Here is a 24,159-nt window from a genome sequence, read left to right on the forward strand (position 1 = left end):
GCTTAACATTCCTGGACGACTGTGAAGATTGCTAAGTCGAGGCGCAAGCCGAGACTTAGCAACACAGAGTCCAGGAATGAGGCTTTTCCTACGAGGTAAACATACTATTTTTCCGCAAATCGTTTAAAATTCGACAGATATTGATTGATTAAAAAAAAACGCGATAATTTTATTCCCAAATAAATGGTGCTTTGAAATTCCTAATAAAATTACTTGGGTTACTATGGAAACGTATTGAGGTTGAATTATCATTTATGTAGAACACTAACAACTGTACGGAAATATCATTTCCTTACAGTAAGGAAATGACATTTCCTTACAGTAAGGAAGTCCTGACTTTTTCTTCAAGAAATTTTGACAGGAATGTCAAAATTTCCTGGCGATTTGCGGAAAATATAATTATTTACCTTAAAATTTCAAAGCCCAATATAAAATTAGGTGTGAAAACAACTGTTTGTGTAATATAAAGAAACTTCAAAACGCAAAAATTCGACAAAAACCGCAAAAAGTTCAACTGACTGACAGCCACAAAATTAAACAAATCAGAAACGTCAAACAAATTGTGCTTAAAATATGAAAACATACCGAATCGTCTTTTTTTGTACCTATCTCTTTTCAATGCACTGAGTCTAGATGGTTCATAAAAATAACATGTGTTGTTACTTAATAACAAACGGCAGCTGGTTTGTCATGAGTTTCATGCATGGAAGAGAATGATGCTAGATAAAAAGTATGTGTTTTATCTCGCCAGGTATTAATGACGCACGGGTAAAGACTCGCGGACTCAAGTGTATATTTCCGTTTCATTCCTGCCGGTCCGTCTGTATATCTAACCGCAACTATAATAAATAGTCTAGTTAAAATAAAATTACACTACATGTAAATCAAAATGTAAATTCGTACAGGTTGAAACAAATTTTATATCAAAGTTTAGGTGGGTACAAAAGATATTTTCAAGAAAGTATCCAAATCATACAAGGGGATCATTGTTTAAATAATTAAAAAGGGGTCATTTTTGCAAAAAAAATACTCTTTTAACTGCTGAGGTCATTCAATTACTAATGAAGGTCTATGAGATTTTTTTCTGCAAAGTTGAAGGGTAAGTCTTTCACATAAGATTTACTAAATTAAATTTGACCCCCTATTTATTTAAATAATTGTATATAAAACTTTAAAAACAAGTTGCGCTATGTTATCAGTATTAAGCAAAAAAAATTGGTCCAAAAATATTTAATATTTTTTGAGATATTGAATTTGTTTATTAAATGTTACTCTATTTTCTATTGCAAAAACGCGGTTGTTGCCAAAGAAATATTCACCTGGATTAAATCTTATTATTTTTATTTTTATGTATATTTTCGATAAATGTATTGATAAATTGAAATTTCAATTAAACTTCCCCCTAAAATGGCATTTGAAAATTATTCAAATTTGTTTATAATTTGTTTTTTTAATAACGTCGCGGGGATTAAATATTTGAAATGCCGTTTCGATAATTGGGTTTCTGGGAATTTTTCACTAATTAACAAATTTTTTTGTCCTTTTTTCCTCTTCTTTTTTTTTCTTGGAGTTATATTATTACGGGCCCTTTTAGGGTTAAGTTTCATTAAGAATGTCGAATCTCTAAGTTGTAGATTCTAGACATAAAAATATTAAGATTGGTCTAAAATCACTTAAATAAAATGTGGCTACTTACTGAGTTACAGGGTGTTATATTTAAAAATTATTTTTACCAATTACTTTCAAACTATTTGACGTATCCTTATCATACTTGGCAGAAAGTGTGTGTACTATACAGTCTACTAAATTGTGATAAATAAAAGTTTCTAGCTACTACCAGAGGCGTACGACAGGCCATAGTTAATGGTTGATCCTTCCCAAATTCTACGCCACTGAGGGAATTACTATTTTAGCGAAATTTTTCGATTCTCCAATACTTTCTATGTAAATAATATACTCTTTACTGGCAACGATTAAGTCATTAGTTTTCGAGATATTGGACGTTAAAAATGAACCGGCATCGTTATTTTGATTCATTCATTCATTCATTTTAAACTTCCAATATCTCTCAAACTGATGACTTTATTAATACCAATAAAGTTAGTTCCATACAAAGTATTGAAGAATCGAAAAATTTCGCTAAAATAGTAATTCACTCAGTGGCGTAGAATTTGGGAAGGGTCAATCATTCACTATCCCCTGTCGTACGCCTCTGGCACTAGCTAGAAACGTTTATTAATCACAATTTAGTAGGGTGTATAATAGCCAAGTATGGTAAGGATACGTCAAATAGTTTTAAAGTATGTACTTGGTAACAATAATTTTTAAGTTTTTAAATAAAACACCCTGTAACTCAGTAAGTAGCCACATTTTATTTAAGAGATTTTAGTTAAATCTTATTATTTTTAGGTCTAGAATCTACAACTCAGAGATTCGACATTCTTAATAAAATTTAACCCTAAAAGGGCCAGTAGTAATGTAACTCCAAGAATAAAAAAAGAAGAAGAAAAAATGACAAAAAAATTTTGATAATTAGTAAAAAATTCCCAGGAACCCAATTATCGAAACGACATTTCAAAATACTTAATCCCCGCGACGTTATTAAAAAAACAGATTATAAACAAATTTGAATAATTTTCAAATGCCATTTTAGGGGGGAGTTTAATTGAAATTTGAATTTATCAATACATTTATCGAAAATATACATAAAAATAAAAATAATAAGATTTAATACAGGTGAATATTTCTTTGGCAACAACCGCGTTTTTGCAATTTAAAATATAGTAACATTTAATAAACAAATTCAATATCTCAAAAAATATTAAATATTTTTCGACCAATTTTTTTTTGCTTAATACTGATAACATAGCGCAACTTAGTCTGTAAAATAAAATATTTTATAGTGCTTATTTAAAACGCTGAAAATAATTTTTTGCAAATTTGTTTTTAAAGTTTTATGTACAATTATTTAAATAAATAAGGGATCAAATTTAATTTAGTAAGTCTTATGTGAAAGCTTTACCCTTCAACTTTGCAGAAAAAATTCCCATAGACCTTCATTAACAAGTGAATTACCTCAGCAGTTAAAAAAGTATTTTTTTTTTGCAAAAATGACCCCTTTTTAATTTTTTAAACAATGATCCCCTTGTATGATTTGGATACTTTCTTGAAAATATCTTTTGTACCCACCTAAACTTTGATATAAAATTTGTTTTAACCTATGAGAGCTTATAACCCAAAGATAATATTAGAGGTGATAAATTTGATCTCGGGCTTCGTGTTCCAAAGTTGCAACCTGAAGTACTATTTTAAAAATATCGAAATACAAGCGGTATATTATTCGATGCGCCCTAGTAAGAAGGGACCAAATGTATACTTTTGGATTTTTTAAACATTTCCAGTTAAAAAGTTCTAACCGGAAGGGCCATATTTATTATAGTTGCAGATATATTACATTTGATATATACATAGACGCGTATTGAAAAGTCGAGCTTGAATCTTTAGTTCCGGTTTTGACGTTATTTCCGGTTAAAAAGTTATGACCGAAAGTCTGCCAGAAATGGCTCAAAATTAGTGAAATTGTGTATCAATCGACAAAAAGTTACACGAAGAGTTCGAATATCGACTTTCGGTCACATTCGGTAAAAACCTAGGACATACAAAGTCCAATTACTTGTTCTTTTGTAATGTGTTTGGCATTTTCAAACTTAGTGTCACGAAGAAAAAAGTCTCAGGAGAATCACATTACTATTTTATTAATTTCAGTTTTGTTATCAGTACATACATGTAAACATTAAATTAATATTTTATATAATATTAAATAGCAGGGGAGCCCAAGCGGGGATTTTTGCAGTTACTCGAGCGCGTCAGATTATTACACGGGGAGAAACCTTGTACCCTGAAAATGTACCTCTACCATATATTGGCTCTTTGCAGTCGAGTTCTTTAAGGGGGGCCCGAAAAAATAATCTATTTTAGAAATATAATCTTAGAAAAACTCGAAATCGTCAGATAAGATAAGATAAGTTAAGTACATGCAAAACAGTGTATATTTCAAAAATCTGACGATTTGAGCGGGGCGTAAGGAAATGGGTGAGCCCCAAAGCTTCACAAAAAAAGCGAATATTTCGCGAAATGAATGACAGATCGAAAAATTAAAAAATATGTGCTCAATATTTTTCAGAAATCTATCGAATGATACCAAACACGACTTCCCACGAAGAGGGGTGGGAGGTAAATTTAAAATTTTAAATACGAATCCCGCGATATTTTACGAAATGAACATCAGATCGAAAAACTGAAAAATACACTTATTCAATATTTTTGAAAAATCTATCGAATGGCACTAAACACGACCCCCACGGAGGTGGGGTGAGGAGTTACTTTAAAATCTTAAATGGGAGCCCACATTTTTTATTGCAGATTTGGATTCCATATGTAAAAATAAGTAACTTTTATTCGAGACATTTTTTCGAATTATGGATAGATGGCGCTATAATCTAAAAAAACGATTGTTGGAAATGGAAATTTAAATTAAAAATGGAAAGTCCCCACTAAAATGGAAAACTTTACTTAACTTTTTTTGGTTTTAGGACCTACTCTTCACAACCCAATAGGTCCCCAAAACGCTCTAGTGACTGCACATTTAGCATACTTTGCTCCCCTACAACAGTGGTGTCATGGTGCGGGAACGTCGTTCCGGCACTGGTTAAGAAAAGAAAATAAAAATAATAGAGAATTTAGGTTTTATAAACAAAAATTAGCAGTGCGTTCCGGCACTGCTAATTTTGCCACGACACCACTGCTCCCCTACCAAAAGGACTTGTATTGTATAAATTGGCAACTTAATCTGTTTTGCTTTATCTCATACATTACTAAATGACATCTTTAGACTTGACTAAATCTGAATTAATATATTTTATAATAAACTTTTTAAAATGATACTCAATACTTTTATGTTAATTAATTTATATTACGCAATGTATTAGTCGCCATACTATGGCGAAGGATTGATTTCATTAATTCTTTAACAATGCTTTAAGAATAAAATTAGTAAAAAATAATAAACAATTTGCATCAATATATGAAATGCACCTACCACAATAATTAAAACTAAAATTACCTATTATTTCTAAAATTAAAAATAATAATACAAAAAATAATGAAGTCAATCTAATTAACCACTTTTTAATAAATTTTCTTTAATACGATTATAACTAACTTTATGTACAATTATTTTTATTATGAATATTTTACTTATTACAGTGGAACCTCGATAAGTCGGATTAATCGGGACCGCGGCCGATCCGGGTTATCGAAAATCGGGGTTAGCCGAAGAATATGGTAAAAATTAATAAAATACGGTATACTTAGCAGCGATAGATAGTTGGCGTATTCCATGACGTTTTTTCCATCTATCCAGCCAACCTTGACTCGCAATGAAATTTGGTTCACAATCATGCAACATTTTATTCAGCTTGAGTGCTGTTCCTTGAATAATTGGTCCAGACACTGGTAAACCACGTTCCCGTTTCGTACAAAGCGTCGTCAAGAGTCTCATTTTTAGCTTTTTTAGCTTTGCACCGATTGTCCAAACTGTCTTTTGTTATCATTTTGAAACAAAATTCTTCGATTTTAGTTCTATTTTTCTTCCAATCCGATACTGTAGATGTACCGACACCACATGATGCTACAATGGCTTTTAAAGATTCGCCTTTATCAATACTACCTAATGCTTCTAGTCTCTTTTCCATTGTCACTACAACATTTTTACGTTTTGTTGTCATTACGTAGACAACAAACACGCAAACATCTGAAGCACGATTTCAGAACGGAAGCGAACAATACGACTGTACTACACACAATACGGTCACAATCGGAACGATGTTATGTTATTTAAGAACAGTGGAGGCTAAGACCATTGCTTAAAATTTTTTTTTAAATAGTCTTTTAGTCTTTTTTAAACAATGCTAAGACAGTTTGAAATAAATAAAGGAATAAAAGTGCCTGTTGTCTGCGATAATCCGAGAAAATTAAGTGCCGCCGCGCCGTGTACCATGAGTCATTTTTACTATCGTACAGTTCAAATTACACAAATAGACATTGTCACTCAAATATTATATTACGTACCGGGTGTCCCAATAAGAATGGCTCTCGGCCATATCTCAGGAACCGTTTATAGTACAGCTTTGAGAAAAAAATTAACGAAAGTTGCCTCGGGAAAAGCCTGGAAATTATTTTCATAATTGTAGGTCCACCGCTAGAGTGTGTAATTGAATATCAAAAATTAAAAAATCAAAATTTTACAAAATTTACCTAATGCAAGGGCACTGGAAATCCAATCATCGTATTCTTCATAAAATTTTGCTCGTATTTGATTTCACAAGTTTAAGTCTACCTTTGCAAATAAGAGGTGGGGGTGAGTGGGAACCTTGTTATGAAAAAATGGCTGTAAGTCCGGTTCTGCTAAATCGAATTTTGCATACTTGGTCTTGTTGAAAACAGCTCTTTTTCGACAATGTAAATGTCTTATTTTCGAAATAGCCTAACAAGTAATATGCAAGTTAGGGGGCGTTATTTAATTATTTTCAGAAATCTAGTTTTCTTTGGAAAATATTAAATACAGTATGCATTTTTAATCATGTATTACAAAATTAGACCAAATTAGCAAAATAACACCGAAAACTGCATGTCGATACCTTTTTTCTATCTCGAGATATCTTAAGAAATGTGTAAATTTTAAACATAACTGTTACTGTCACTGGTAAACGAGGTTAAGGAAAAGTAGTGTACTATGGAAAAACAAATAAACATGTCCAGATGTAAACGTATATAATTAATTAAAACAACAATAAGACAAACAACAGTATAAAATATAACAAAGAAATAAAAGCAACTACTTACTTAGTCTTAGTGACTGCCTAAATGTTCAAATTGTTGCCCATCATTTTCGATGCAAGCATTTACTCTTTCAAGAGTAGATTGAATAGCAACAGATTTAACTGTTTTAGACTTTTATTTATGGGGACGGATTAAAGACCTTGTTTTTGCCGATAGGCCCACTACGCGAGAAAACATGATCTAGAATCTAGAGAATACGAAACGCCATTCAAGCATTGCGAAAGCAGAAATTGAGACTGCTGTTCAATCTACTCTTGAAAGAGTAAATGCTTGCATCGAAAATGATGGGCAACAATTTGAACATTTAGGTCGTTACTACTAAGTAAGTAATTGCTTTTATTTCTTTGTTATATTTTATAGTGTTGTTTATCTTATTGTTGTTTTAATTAATTACATCGATTACATCTGGAAAATGTTTCTTTGTTTTTTCCATAGCACACTACTTTTCCTTAACTTCGTTTAACGGTGACATTAAAGGTCAATTCATATTATACGTTTTCGGCCCGTAGCGTAGCGTTTCCGAAAAATATAAAAACCTGTTTTAACAAAGAAGTGTATGATACGATACGCTCCGTATAGTGTGAATGGTTCATATTTAAAACCATAAAAACAATATTTTTCGGAAACGCTACGCTACGGGCCGAAAACGTATAATATGAATCGACCTTAACAGTTGTTTAAAAATTTACACGTTTCTTAAGATATCTCGAGATAGAGAAAAGGTATCGACATGCGGTTTTCGGTATTATGTTGCTAATTTGGTCTAATTTTGTAATACAGGATAAAAAATGCATACTTGTATTTAATATTCTCCAAATGAAAACTAGATTTCCGAAAATAATTAAAAAACGCCTGCTGGCTGGCACATTACTTATTAGGCTGTTTCGAAAATAAGACTCTTACATTGACGAAAAGAGCTGTTTTCAACAAGACCAAGTATGCAAAATTCGATTTAGTAGAACCGGACTAACAGCCATTTTTTCATAAGAAGGTTCCCACTCACCCCCACCTCATATTTGCAAAGGTAGACTTAAACTTGCGAAATCAAATATGCGCAGAATTTTATGAAGAATACGATGAGTCGATTTCCAGTGCCCTTTCATTAGGTAAATTTTGTAAAATTTTGATTTTTTAATTTTTGGTATTCAATTACACCCTCTAGCGGTGTACCTACAATTATGAAAATAATTTCCAGGCATTTCCCGAGGCAACTTTTGTTATAAATATTTTTTTCTCAAAGCTGTACTATAAACGGTTCCTGAGATATGGCCGAGAGCCATTCTTATTGGGACACCCGGTAGATTTTTATTGTTGAAATGTTTGTCTGATGAAAATCGGTCCGGGTTAGTCGGACTTCCGGGTTATCGGAGGTCAACTTATCGGGGCTCCACTATTTTCGGGGTATTTATATTCCAAATGTCATTTATAGACCTTGGGCCCACACTTAAAAAAGCTACTGATTATCTCCCTCGTGAGACTTCATTTATTCAGTTATTCGTGTCGAGTCGGACAACTTTTCTAATACAGAAAATTTTTGGAAGGGGGGCGTTTCGTAAATGTGGAGCTTTCTAAACTTTGGTGAGTCAGACAAGTGGAGTACCCTTAAAGATTTGTCGGACAATATTACCAGTAAATTGTAAGTATGTTTATCAAACAATTCTGCAAAAGTCAAGTATGACTGCTATGAGGGTATGCATTTTATAACTCCAGAACTTTGCTGTGCTTGGGGGACATGCATCATAAAAGAGTCATAAATTTTATACTCACATCTGATTTTTGCAGGATTGTTTGATAAACATACTTACAATTTATTAGTAATATTATCCGACAAATTTTTAAGGGTACCTACTCCAGTTGTCGGACGCTCTAAAGTTGACGATTTTACGCATTTTATCTACGCCCCCTTCCGAAAATTTTCCGAAAAGTTTGACACCAACTATCGATAACTGTCGATGGCAGCGACTATCGATAGTTTCCAATCCCCACTTTCCGATTTATTAAATGAGTTGTGAGGAGATTGGTGAGGACTGATGTGAACACTTCACTCGCGTCGACATTAGGTTTGTTCCAACACGACCGAGAACCGTCACGAAACGGTAACGCTTCTGCGCAGTAAACAAAATCCGTTCCAACAAAAATATGGTCGTCATCGGATCGTCCTTCCCACTGTTCCAACAAGAATTGTGATCTTTCGGTGACGGTTTCGTGATGATCATTTCAATAATCGGGCAAATGCATGTTGTGGTGGTTGGACTGACTTGCGCACTAGGATTTAATTCTTTAAATTTTTTGAGCCTTACAACTTTTGAGCCTTTTTGCAAATCGAAAGCGGGAATCGTGATCGACTACAAGCACACAAGCCGTCACCAACAAAAATGACAAATGATAATGATAGATAATAGATCAGTTATCAGTCATATAACCGTTCCAACATCGGTTTCCAAATTACCGTCATGGAACGATAACTGGGCGATACAATTACGAACATGCGCACAACAAACGGTACAAGTAGTTTCGTGACGGTTTCTGGACCGTCCAAAAGTTCATGTTGGAACAAACCTAATGTATTTCGGGCAATATTTTCGGCAGCGGCAGGAGCAGTTGCAAAGGCCGAGTGTAAATCCGGCATAATATTATACCGTTACAAAATGCCAATTCCCCATAGCCTTTTATAATATTTGCTAGGTCAGTAGTTAAATATATTTTTTATATATGGGGTTGTCAGTCTGTTATAAATAAAACACTTTGTTATCCCTTACACGTTTCCTACCTACTTCAAAAATACAGTCGGTTCAGAGTCGTATTTAAAGTATCTGCCAATGGTGCATTTACAAAACCAATCAATTTATTAAGTTGTGATATATATTGGAAACAGTTTTGTTATTGATACACTTTTGATCTTTTTTTATATGAACCATCTTCAATATACATATTTTGTTGTAGTTCTGGTTTTTTTTCCAAAATCTGTACATTTTCAAAGCCAAAAGCATTGATTATTTTGGATGGGAACGACTGGTCCATACATAGCTTTTTTATGAAATATAATCTTAGTGTGAATGTGAAGACAGGAAAGAGATGCTCATATTTATAAAATATAACGTTCAACAATTCCATCACTGAGATGAAACTAAAGAGTGCCACAGTTAAGAAAATGAGGTACATACCTACAATATTTTCTATATGGCCATTTTGCATAACTATCGTGATATTAATAGGCCTGGATCCCGCGTACCAAAAAAAAGGTGATTAATAGCAAGCTGAAAATTTGTTAATAGCTTAACGGTGTCTAGTCGACAAACTTTGATGTACGGGAACACTGGAACAGGGGAAGTTTTAATTGTAGAACAGTTTAAAAATTTGGAACGTCAGATTACGAAAACGTCCCATGTCCTTTCATTAAACTCTCAAGCAAATAACAGACTGATATTACTAAGCAACATGATTCCTGTCATTTGACATGTTCTTCGTGTTCCACTCATTAAAATGCCCAGTTGGTGATAAACACCAGTCTGATTTTTGCATGAGAGTTTAATGAAATGGTAACAACTCTGGAAGTTCTGTCCGACAAAACATTATGAAATGGTAACAAATCAATTGGAAGTTCTGTCCGACAAAATACATGGAACGTTTTCGTAGTCTGACGTTCCACAATTTATAACCTGTTCCACAATTAATACTTCTCTTGTTCCAGTGTTCCCATACATCAAAGTTTGTCCGACTATATACCGTTAAGCTATCAACAAATTTTCGGGTTGCTATTAATCAATTTTTTTTGGTACGGGGATCCAGGTCTATAAACCATAATATGAATTTCTTGTTAATTTTTTGCAAACGTGGCAGTATTGTGGGACTGTAATTTCGTCATGTATGATAACAGTTTATTAATTGAACAGTAAAACAATTATGGACATTTGATATTAATAAAGAATGAATAAAATGACCTTGATGATAAGAAGTTTACTACCAGATTATCTTAAACAATGAAGTGTTAAGAATCAAACGACTCAAATAAAAGACATAAAAACTTTTTGTTCAAGGCTGATAAACAACAAAACCATCACAATAAATGTAAAGAAACTGAGAGAGACGATTAAAACACAATAATTATCAACGGAGTGATCTATTTTAGAAAAATACGCTACATAACAACAGACTTAAAGCCAGAACTTGGACCGTTGAATACCAAACAGGAACCCTGAGAACCAACAGAAGACATAACAGAGACATGGAGATTATATTGCGGGGATATATATAAAGATGATCAATGCCGTGAACTCAAAAATACCAAAGCACCAAGTCCAGATATGATTCCAGTGATTCACTTGATCTGTTACAAAATATAGCATTCCAAGCAACGGTCTGACGGCCGACGGCTGGACAAAACCTGCAATACATAAAAAAAGGCAGATTCCATAAATGCGACAACTATACAGGGTGTTTCATTAATAATTGTCCATATAGTAACTGGAGAAAACTTATCACAAAATATGAAGATTTAACCTAAAACACTTAAATAAAATGTAGTTCCCTACTGAGTTACAGGGTGTTTTATCTAAAAATGTAAAAACTATTTTTGCTCAGCATTTTAAAATTATTCAACGTATCCTTTACATACTTGGCAGGAAGTACAAACTACTAAATTATGTTAAACAAACGTTTCTGGCTAATACCAGAGGCGTACGACGGGGGAAAGTGAATGGTTGACCCTTTCCAAATTCTACGTCACTGGCGAAATTGCTATTTTAGTTCAATTTTTGGATTTTTCTGAAGCTATTTCCTTGTGGCATTTTTATGATTAATTATTTGTATGGGAAATAAGCCACAATTAAAATGAAAAAAATAATTTTATTAACGTTTCGACGCCCAAATCGGGTGCCGTTGTCAAAATACAAAATATTACTAATATTTTGTATTTTGACAACGGCACCCGATTTGGGCGTCGAAACGTTAATAAAATTATTTTTTTCATTTTAATTGTGGCTTATTTCCCATACAAATAATTAATCAATTTTTGGATTCTCCAATACTTTCTATGAAAATAATATACTCTTCATTCGTAACGATAAAGTCATTAGTTTTCGAGATCTTTGAAGTTAAAAATGAAACGACACGGTTATTTTGATTAATGTATTGTGTCGCTTCATTTTTAATTTCAAATATCTCGAAAACTAATAATTTTATCGTTACGAATGAAAAGCATATTATTTACATAAAAAGTATTGCAAAATCAAAAAATTACACTAAAATAGCAATTTCGTCAGTGGCGTAGAATTTGGGAAGGGTCAACCAGCCACTATCCGCTGTCGTACGCCTCTGGCAGTAGCTAGAAACGTTTATTTATCTTAATTTAGTAGGGTGTACAGTACCTACACTTTCTGCCAATAATTTTTAAATGAATCATATCATAAATTAATCAAAATAACTGTGCCGTTTCATATTTAAAAACTCAAAGTCAAAACTTATGACTTTATCGTTACCAATGAAGAGTATATTATTTACGTAGAAAGTATTGGAGAAACTAAAAATGGCACTAAAATAGTAATTCCTCCAGTGGCGTAGAATTTGAGAAGGGTCAACCATTCACTATCCCCTGTCGTACGCCTCTGGTAGTAGCTAGAAACGGTTGTTTATCATAATTTAGTAGGGTGTATAGTGGTCGCACTTTCTGCCAAGTATGAAAAGGATACGTTGAATAGTTTTAAAATGGTGAGCAAAAATAGTTTTTAAATTTTTAGATAAAACTCAGTAAGAAAGTAACTCAGTAAGGAACCACATTTTATTTAAGTTGTTTTAGGTTAAATCTTCGTATTTTGTGCTAAGTTTTCTCCAGTTACTATGTGGACAATTATTAATGAAACACCCTGTAGAACCATCTCCCTTATTTTACATGTCAGTGAAATTACCCATAATCAAAGAGAAACGAAAACTTTCCTATAAAGAGAGTTCCACCCAGAACAAGGTGTTGGACAAGGATGGATACTGTCTCCACAAATATTTAACATACAGGGTGTTTAAAAAAATTGACACTGCCTCTGGGATAGGTAAAGAACTGAAAAATAATTGGGGTTTGCATCCTTTTCAAGATACAGGACATTTACACATTTTTTACGATTTTGCCGAAACTACTAGCAAAGAATATAGACCTTAGGAGAGCATAATATACATATTCTTTGCTACTAGCAACATTGTAATTAAATTTGGTGGGGTTTAAGAGGTAGTTATTGTGCATTTTTTGACATCCAATTAAGAATTTTATATTCATCATTGGCATGCATACGGGTAATAGTCTGAATTAAAAAAAAATATTACGCCACTGAGATATTTCAAATTAGAAATAATTTTTGAATTCCTCGTTCAATTTGTGACAAAAAATATACCTTCTCTTTTTTCATACGATCCACCGTTTTCATTTAAAAAATAAAATATCTTCGCTTCCAAATTTATTAAAATCGCAAAAAATGTGTAATTTTTTTTTTCGGCGCCCTGTATCTTGAAAACGGTTGGCGTTACAAAAATTTTTTACTACGCAAACCCCAATTATTTTTCGGTTTTTTACCTATCCTAGAGACGGTGTTTTTTGATTTTTTTTAACACCCTGAAACTTTGGAAGCATTACGATGTTTTATTTTTTGCATGAAAACCACGCGTCGTATGAAAAAAAAGGGAACATAGATTTTTTGTCACAAATTGAAGGAGGACTTCTGGAGAAAGGAGGAATTTTGTCATCTCAGTGGCGTACTATTCTTTTTTTCTTTAAAGAATTCAGACCGTTACCGCATGCGCGCCAATGGTGAATATAAAATTCTTAATTGTATCTCTTAAATCCCACCAAATTTCATTACAATATTAACAGTATTTTCGGCAAAATCGTAAAAAATGTAATTTTTCTTCTTCAACGGCTTGTATACCCTATTCCACGAACATACGACTGTTGTGGATTATCTCACATACGACTGTTGTGGATTATCTCACATACGACTGTTGTGGATTATCTCGACAACGAATATTTAACTGTGCAAATTATGAAGAATGAAAGTAAATTGCAAAATACATTGTTGTTTATTGGAACAATTATTAGAGCCATTTACTTTCGCACTTCTTATGTTGCACGTTAAAATATTCCTTGTCGCGATAATCCAAGACAGTCGTATATTCGTGGAATAGCCCATATCTTGAAAACGGATGGCGTAACAAAAATTTTTTACTAAGCAATAAGCAAACCCCAATTAGTTTTTCATTTTTTTACCTGCCCTAGAGACGGTGTTACTTTTTTGTAACAACCTGTATATGAGGAACATATTATGAGAAGAGTGCTTGACAGACGAGAAAAGGGCATCTCAATAAAGGGCCGAAATATAAACAACCTTTGTTTTGCAGATGACATAGCCCTTCAGGCAAATAGTCAGGTAGAGTTAGTTATTGATCTCATACCACTGCTCATTGGTTGTAAACGAAAGAAGACAAAGATCATGATAGTGGATAGACTAGATCTACTACATCATCTACACATAACCACGATTGCCCTGTTTGTGGTTGTGAGCTCATTCTTATATCTGGGATCATTGATCACAAAGGCAGGATCACTACAGAAAAAAATAAAACGTGGATGTGATCTAGCTCTAGCAGAAGTTGCCGTATAAAATATGGCCAAAATATGGAAGGATTTTTTTTCACGGACTCTAATCTTGGACTCTAAAGGTGAACTAGAAAAGTTAAGGGTGAACTTAATAAACTCCATAGAAGGGTGAACCACGCTCCGTGTAGCAGCTCCACATAGTGGATACGTCGGTGAACTCCGCTCGGCGCTCAACCTCGTCGATTCAACCGGTTTGCGGTTATGTAATGGAGCGCATGCGTATCCATTTGAGCAGCTACACGGAGCGGGGTTCACCCGTGTATGGATACGTACCTTAAGACAAGCACATAGAAGAAAGATGGATGCCACTGAAATGATCTGTTGAAGAAGAATGTTACGAATTCCATGGACCGACCAAGGGACAAATAATTCAATTTTAAATGAGCTAAATCATGAGAGCCGACCCAGAAATATTCCAACAAGACGGAACGACCAAATTACAATAAGATGCAAAAGACCTATGCATCAGTTAAAAGAAATGACTGAAAACTTTGGGGACGAACAATAGGTACCTACACAACCTCTATGACTACTACACTACACTTCCACCGGGGGGTCAGAACTGAAGAGAGAGATCAATGCACCAATGATGGTACTACATTTTCTTCTGGTGTACCACATTTTCTTCGCAATAAACCGGGGTTGGCAGAAACCAAGGTTTTTTCGAAAAAAAACCAAAAAAATTAGATTTTTTGGTTTAAACCAGGTTTATTTGGTTTAAACCAGGTTTTTTTGATACAAAGTATAAGTCTAAAAGCTTTAAAAATTAATAAATTATTTTATAAAATTAACTAATAAACAATGAAAAAAATGATTAAGACAACTTTTATTATTATTTACACACACAAAAAATTAATATAACAAAAAAGCATCATCAAACCTTATTTATAATATTCAAAATAACTAAGTTCAAAAGTAAAAAAATAGAAATTATTTATCTTAATTTTCTTCATTTGCTGCAGCTGTAATAAAAACTTCAAATAAAAACACCAGTTTTGGAGTCTCAGTAAAAAAATAAAAATAAAAAACCAGATTTAAACTAACTGGTTTTTTTAAGAAAAAAAGCAGTTGGTTTATACCAAGGTTTTAAGCATGTTAGTTTAAACCTGCCAACCCTGCAATAAACTATTTAGATATATTTTTGTTAGTCAACAAAGACTTATACAGGATGTTTCAAAAAGGTATGTCATAAATTAAATCACGCATTCCGGGGACAAAAATAAATTGATTGAATCCAACTTACCTTAGTACTTAGTACAAAAGTGTACACAAAAAAAGTTACAGCCCTTTGAAGTTACAAAAGGAAAATAGATTTTTTTTCATATATCGGAATCTCTTATGAGATTTTTCATCGAAAATGGACATGTGGCATTCTTATGGCAGCAACATCTTAAAAAAAATTAAAGTGAAATTTGTGCACCCCATAAAAATTTTATGGGGGTTTTGCTCCCTTAAACCCCCCAAACTTTTGTGTACGTTTCAATTAATTCATCATTGTGATACCATTAGTTAAACACAACGTTTTTAAAACTTTTTTGCCTCTTAGTACTTTTTTGATAAGCCAGTGTTTATCGAGATATTTTGAATATTTGTCGAATCCACCACATATTTGTATATGGTTAAGTATGTACCTACATTATAATTATAAGTACCTGTTAATAATCTGAAAATTTATTTATAATTTACATTTTTGGTATATTTTGAACCACATCTCGATAAAAGGTGACTGATCAAAAAAAGACCAAAAGGCAAAAGAGTTTTAAGGTACCACAATAATAGTTTAATTGGAACGTCCACGAACATTTGGGGGGTTTAAAGGAACAAAATCCCCATAGAATTTTTATGTAAACATATTGAAAAAGAAGCCGCATCTCAATAAAAATTGGCTTATGGAAAAAATACTACGAGGCAAAAAGTTTTAAAAACGTTGTGTTTAACTAATGGTACCACAATAATGAATTAATTGGAACGTACACAAAAGTTTGGGGGTGGGGTTAAGGGAGCAAAACCCCCATAAAATTTTTATGGGGCGCACAAATTTCACTTTAATTTTTTTTAAGATGTTTCTGCCATAAGAATGCCACATGTCCATTTTCAATGAAAAATCTCGAAGAGATTTCGATATATGAAAAAAAAATCGATTTTCATTTTGTAACTTCAAAAGGCTATAACTTTTTTGTGTACACTTTTGTACTAAGGTAAGTTGGATTCAATAAATTTATTTTTGTCCCCGGAATGCGTGATTTAATTTATGGCATACCTTTTTGAAACACCCTGTATAACATATCGATATATAAAACCACGTTGGGGTACATAATTAAAAACATCCTAGTAGAGTACTGTCTTTAGAGTTGTAGCACTCTAAGACAGCGTATTTGTACATTATTTTTTACATTATGTTCCATAATTTGAAATTTTTCTCTAAGAAGAGCATTTGTAACAACCTAGGTGTTTATCTAACAATCTAAAAATTAGGTGTTACCATAGGCGTAACTAGGGGGCGGTTTTGGGGGGTTAAACCCCCCCCCCCCATTTGGATGTACTTTGGCCTCTGTACGTTTAACACCATTACTATTCCATACTAGTGATGTTGAAATAGTAACTATTCGTTACAAAGTACTTGTTACTTACGAATACCTAAAGTAACGATTACTATACAGAGAGGCAAATCGTTACTTTGATTACTTTGATTACTCTGATTACTTCGTTACCTAGTGCCAATCGTATCAGAGCGAGTACCTATTTTGATAATTGTATCTACAACAATCGGTTGATATTGGAATCGGACCGGTATTCCACGAGTGTTCGGTATCAGTACAGTTAACTAAAATTTTATCTATGAAGGGCGAAGGCTATGAAGAGTTTTACAGGATTACAGGGCGTTGAGAAGTAGCTGAAACAGAGGGAAGTATATCATTTAACAAAGCATGCACCCAGAAACAGATGTCTATTGGGACCGTGCAAGTTCGGCAAAGCGACCCCTATTTCTACGCTCTGTACTATTATTCGCATTTTTAATTATATTGGCCAATTATATTAGTCCTGGTTACTGGATAATTGTCAAGGCCATAGTCCAAAAAAAATAATAAGAAGAAAAAATAAGATTCAGGTTATGTTATGAAAACATCAACAATTGTATGTAGTAAATAAAATTAGTTATTAAAATGCAGTACTGCAAGCAAAATACAATTAATTAAATTTACCTTTATATAATAATTGCATATCATATCAATATTGTGGAGCAATATATAATTTTTCTGCTTCATTGACAGAAGGTATGAAATATACGTCAATTTGACAATTTCAATTGACAATATGAATTATTTAAGATAGTTGCAATATTTCTCCGCGACTCGCGCAGGGTCGTTTCTCGTTTCCCTTTCCAAGTACTTGCACACCGCGAATACATACGATTTGTCGAGGTAGACATTTTCCACAATTTGACAGATCTTAGTTCCTTTGAAAATAAAAATGCAACACATTAGATTTTAATAATAAATACACACTATTCTTATTTACATTTCCATCAATTTTTCTATTGAAAACTTTTCCTGTTTCACTATTTCCCTAAAAATAATTTATTTTTCCTAAATGTCTTGGTCTATGTGTATTTTATTGTTATGATCCAATAAACTAAAATAATATCTGCCCGGGCCAAAAAACTTAGTAGAATTTATAAAACAACAATCATTGTTAATTATTAATTAGTCTGGACAAAATTATATCGGGGACCCCTTGTTTTTAATAATTTTTAACATAATAGATCCATTACCCAGAATTTCTATCCATTAAATAGATCGGTGAAGGTCGTTGTTATATTATCAGATCTTATATTTATACGAAATACTGAGAAATGCGATTCTCGATATGAATACCGGTACTTAAATACAAAAGTAATCACAGTAATTAAAGTATCCTATTAATACTAGTACAAAATATGTACCTACTGAGAAATGCGATTCTCGATATGATTACTGGTACTCAAATACAAAAGTAACAAAAGTAATCAAAGTAATCAAAGTAACGAATACTGCAAATGATTAGTTTATACAAAAGTAACGATTTGTAACGAATACTCGAAAGTAACTATAATCAACATCACTATTCCATACCCCCCAGAGACCATCAAGTAGATGTAATCCCCCCCTTAGGATCATCCTGGTTAGGCCGATGCCACATTATGCGTTTTGTCCGGATGCGGTGAAAACGCATCCGTTTCCAACGCAACCGGACCGACCTGTCACACTATGCGTTTAGTCTGGTGCAGTTTGTAAGCGCGTACCGATGACTCAAAACGCATCCGTTTCCAACGCAACCGGACCGATCTGTCACACTATGCGTTTTCACCGGATGCGGCGGAAACGCATCCGGTCAAAACGCATAATGTGGCATCGGCCTTACCTCTGGGTGTTACCTAACATAACCTACACTAGGGTCGCTTTCAAGATGCAGTAGAAATAAACAAACCACGACACGTTAAATGCTACTAACTAGGAGCACTCCCGAATCATAATTTACAATGTATAAACTTTGGAAATCATGATCTGGGATTTACAATGAATATACATTGTAAATTATGATTCGGTTGTGCTCCTAGTGGTATGTAACGTGTCTTGGTTTGTTTATTTCTACTGCATCTTGAAAGCGAACCTAGTGTAAGCAAGAAGATTGCATGGGCTTTACTTTACTTTAATAAATTCATTAGATAGAGTACAGGTAATGTACAAACATTAAAAAGGTACATGTAAAGCTTTAAACCTATTTTTAATAAAATAATTGGAGATAGGTATAAAAGGCATAAAAAAATTATCTTAACAAAAAACGAACACAAAACAATTTAAAAAAAAAAGAATAAAAATAAATAAATGAAAAAGTCACAAGCTATCTATCAATTTGATAAAAATATAAAAGAAGGTAAAAGAATTTACACCATAATACAATGTATCTATCAAAAGTAATATTCATGAATGTGTCAGTCGTCACCAGAACTATTGAACTGACCCCTGTATTTGAAAATGTTCACGAATAGTAAACAACAACACAGTTCATATTATTTGTTAACGCAATTTGCTGATTAGAATATGAGTAAAATAGATCGCATTAGTCACATGTTTTTCCAATAGGCCGTTCCTAATTTGTTCCAAAATCTATTAATAGCTTCAAAGATGTCGTAAAATGCTTATCACCAAATAAAACGGAACATAATGGCTACCTACATTCAAAATAAAAATATGCAATAAAAACTCAAGGTCACGTCTCTAATTGACGCTCTAATAAATGTGATTTTGTCAAATGACATACGTCATTCATCAAAATCATCACGAATGAAAAACAGAATAATATGTCTATTGCGCAAGATACTATAGATTTAAAACCACAGTAAATACTCACAAGCATTGTTAACAGTTCAGACAGACAACTTGGTCTGACAATCACTTAAAAACTTTACAACAGTTTTTACGTAAAATATCACTATTTCCACTAATTAACCGAAAATACCGGCGTAATTTGATATAATATTTCGAGAATACAACCAGTTTGACTCAAACGTATACAACTTTCTAGTTCTAGCGACGAACACACTGCTCAGTTCAGAAACCCAAGTACAGTGAACAACTGTTTCTGTCTCACTCTAGCGGCTGCTGCGGTGCGGGGTACGGGACGCGTGATCCGCGGGGCGAGAGAGGAAATAGGCTGTGGTTGTATGGGTTATAGCGCAGCTAAACCACTTAAAACCATTCATGGTGGGGCAGCGATGATGAAACTCGTGAAGCTCTCTTTGTTTGAACCGGCTCGGTATGTGAAACTCGGTCCTCGCCTAGCAACAGCGACGTTCGAGCGAGAGAGAGGGAAGGAGGATTTACGCTGTAGATCAAACACAAATGGAAATGAGTTACCATTCTGTGAATAATAGGCGAGTTTATTATCATTATCGAGGATACCAATTTATCGCTCGCTGTAGCGTTTTAAAAGTTTTTAATTGGTTTAGTCGCAGCGTAATCATTAGGTTTTTATTATTTATTTTTTATCGATGTTTACATTACAGCTGCATAGAGATAAAATGTGTAATGTTCATGAATATATTAATGTTTTTACGCTGAATGTTATTTGGTATTGTTCAAAATATAATTAGGTTTTACATGAAGTAATTACGTTTGGCGATAAGTTATTATTACATACCTATGTATGTACTTGAAATGTATGTAAGTACATAGGAGTTTAAATGCTATCTAGAAAATTCTATGATGATATAGAAAGTTTTTTATACGAATACGTGACCTAAATTTATTATAGGTAGCATAAAATACTGTTATAAAATGTATTATTCTTTATATGTAGGCTAAAACCAATATTTTTTGTGAGAAGTAGTTTTAAAACAGCTTCAATGAAACCCTCACAATGAAACTTGGTACAAAACGACGACTTCAATTGATTTTATTATAATTTTACGATCATACTTAAGACCAAGTTTGTATTCTCTTATGTTGGCTTTAGGTTGTCCAGAAACAAGGAAATTTCGGCTCCGTGAGCCAGATAATGGGAGTTACAAACTTGGATGTTGCGCGGCTGCGCGTTAGCTGGGTGTGGCCCGCAATATTGTGGAATCTGATGAGCCGTATAAAATTAAAAAGTGCATCAAGAATATAATGAATTTCTTGTCTAACAGGTTAACAACTGTTTGTAGCAGAAGTGATACACATAAGTTTTACTCACGAGCTGTCTATCCCATATATACAGGGTGCGTCATTAGTGCGAGGACAGGAGCGTAACAGAGGCCACCGCAGCATGAAGCTTGCGGTGGGCCCCAACTTGTCTGATATTATGTAAAAATCTGCTATTGTTATATTATTTTACGGGGTGTCGTTGCAGATGCGGTCGTAGCATTTGCGATCACGGCTATTATCGTTGCATTTGCGGTTATACAAAAATATGTTGATTTCATCGTTGCATGTGCGGTCATTGCCTAATAAACAAATAATATTTTTACCTTTTTCTACCACTATCACATGAATAATTCTAGAACCAAATTTTTGTAAGATTTAAATATTATTTACCATAGACGTTGATAAGAGGAGAAAATGCTTACTAATAATTTTATTACGGCAAAAAGTATTTAGATATAAAAAAACTTGCTTCTTTTGAGAGTTTAGTGAGATTATGTTCACTAATTAAACAAAATGAAGATAGTTGATTTAATAAACCTAGGGGTCGGTTTTCGTTACCTATTGTTAGAAATATAGATAAGCGGATTAAAATATTTCAATAGGGTCGACCGGACCTGCTAAAAACTCGGGTGGTTACTAATTTACGTTACGACCTTCTTAAATTTCTAGCTTTTAAGTAAAATGTCTGATCGCAAGTGCAACATTACCTGTCAAAATATTTTGGATTGACCGCTTTTGCAACGAAAATTACCTTGACCGCATATGCAACGACCGCATCTGGACCTATTTCATTTTACGAAGGTATGTGTTTAAATTTAAGAATGTAAATTTCTAAATAGGCGTATTCGGCAAGTGAATTATCTCATCTCTAGAAACTTAATCCCTTCCGGTCTCCCAAACTTTTATGGTGACGACGATAAACTATAATGCTTTGTACGTGACCTATTGAAAGATTTGACAATTGCAATTTTGGGAATTTTAGAACAATATTTCTAAATCTATAAATGGGTGTCTTCTTTACGTCTACGTTTAATATTTCGATACAATAATAATTATGATGATGATTGCAACTTAGATTTTATACCATGCAGAGCATTTTATGAAGAATAACTTTTTCGTAAAACTGATAATAAAAAAGTTTCCCATAGGTTCCAAGTTACGCAAACACACTGTTACACTAAAAACGTTATCGGTGACTAGGTGGTCATCCAGATTTCAAACTGTGCTTGGTATAAAGCAGAACTACATGACAATAATTTTGAAAACACTGTCTAAAATAATATTAACTTCCACAGATCGTGAGGGGAGAATAACAACTACAAAATAAATTTTTGGAATCTATAAATCTAGCTGTCATTCTTTTGCAGTCCAAAAATGTGAATCTCTTACGCGCAACAGTACTTTTACATCACTGTAAGGAATTTTTATCAAATCTTAGGCAAAACTATATTTCACGACCACTAGTTCAGAGAGATCTTTTTTTAAACTTAAATTAATAAAATCATAATATATCTTCCTAGCACAATGTCAGAAGCATTGAAAATGAAGTTGCCCATCAGATAGATATTAATAAAATTGTAGATATATTTGCTGGTAACGGTGCACGAAGAAAGTTGTTCATCTCATAGAATAATACCTACTATGTAATAAAGTAATCTTTTATTAATGTTTGTTCCATTTTATTCTATAAATTATATACCAATAAAGATGAGAAATGTACGTAAGTTGTTATGAACAGTGCTTTATTACGGTAACACAAATAAGTTTTTGTTACACAAGTCGTATTTAGTAATTGTTTAAAGGGGGCCCCATTTCCAATTCTGCGGGGATTCCGACAGAGTTTGTTACGCCACTGTGCGAGGAAGCCCAATTACTCATTTGTCGTAAGAGTAAGAGATACGAAAAAAATAGGCCTGGATCCGGCGTCCAAAAAACAAGTTTATTAATAGCAAGCTGAAAATGTGTTAATAGCTTAACAGTGTCCAGTCGGACAAACTTTGATGTACGGGAACACTGAAACAGAGGAAGTTTTAATAATTGTGGAACAGGTTACAGGTTTCGAACGTAAGACTACGACAACGTCCCATGTATTTTGTCGGACAGAACTTCCAATTCATTTGTTACCCTTTCATTAAACTCTCATGCAAAAATCAGACTGCTATTTACCACCAATATAATGCTGTCATTTGACATGTTCTACGTGTCGGTCTTATTAAAATGCCCAACACATTTGTCGGACAAACATTTTTTCATATATTGTATAAAATTTGCTATTGAATAAACTTAAAAGCAACCTGTTAGTTTTCACAATCATAGACTTGTAAGGATGGCACGTTCCACAATTAAAATCACGTTCCACAATTAAACTTCCCCTGTTCCAGTGTTCCTATACATCAAAGTTTGTCCGACTAGACACCGTTAAGCTATTAAAATAACCTTGCTACAACTTTTTTTGGTACGCGGGATCCAGGCCTAAAAGTTGTCAAGGTAAAAGTTGGAGCATAAGTAGGACCATACTTTAAAAATGTTTTCAAATATATAATAGAGGGCCACTCGTATTGACAGAGTGGAACAAACTTATTTTTTTTTAATAGAACACCCTGTATATGTTTACATTTTTGGGCTATTCTCGATGTTCCCATTTTTGAAACATTAAGGCACGTATCCACTATGTTCGCGAACCTTTTGTGTTCCACGCTCCCTGCAACTGCTCCAATGGATATAATATGCGCTCCTCTACATATAAACCGCCAACGATTGGAGCACCGAGGCAGAGCGCGCTTTGTTGCACGGTCCGGTCACTATGTGAAGCAGTTGCATCAACGATGAGCGCGAACATAGTGGATACGTTCCTTAAGGTTTTGCTACGTTATACGAGGTAGTTTAAAAGGTAATTACGTTTTATTTATGTTTACGTTTATAATTTACGTTTTATTTTTATTAATTTCATAGCAACAT

General features: G+C 33.4%; 1 protein-coding gene across 2 annotated transcripts in view; it reads right to left on the reverse strand.

Annotated features, from left to right (window-relative positions):
• The window catches only part of LOC114334219 (cell surface glycoprotein 1-like), a 177,405-nt gene extending 157,123 nt beyond the window's left edge, over positions 1 to 20,282 (reverse strand). For both annotated transcript variants that reach the window (XM_050649950.1, XM_028284270.2), the window contains exon 1: positions 19,928 to 20,282. The gene's annotated coding sequence lies outside the window, so the exon portion shown is untranslated. The remainder of the gene's footprint in view (positions 1 to 19,927) is intronic.
• Positions 20,283 to 24,159: the final 3,877 nt, after the last annotated feature.

Source organism: Diabrotica virgifera, chromosome 4 (genome assembly GCF_917563875.1).
Source record: "Diabrotica virgifera virgifera chromosome 4, PGI_DIABVI_V3a".
Taxonomy (NCBI): Eukaryota; Metazoa; Arthropoda; class Insecta; order Coleoptera; family Chrysomelidae; genus Diabrotica; species Diabrotica virgifera.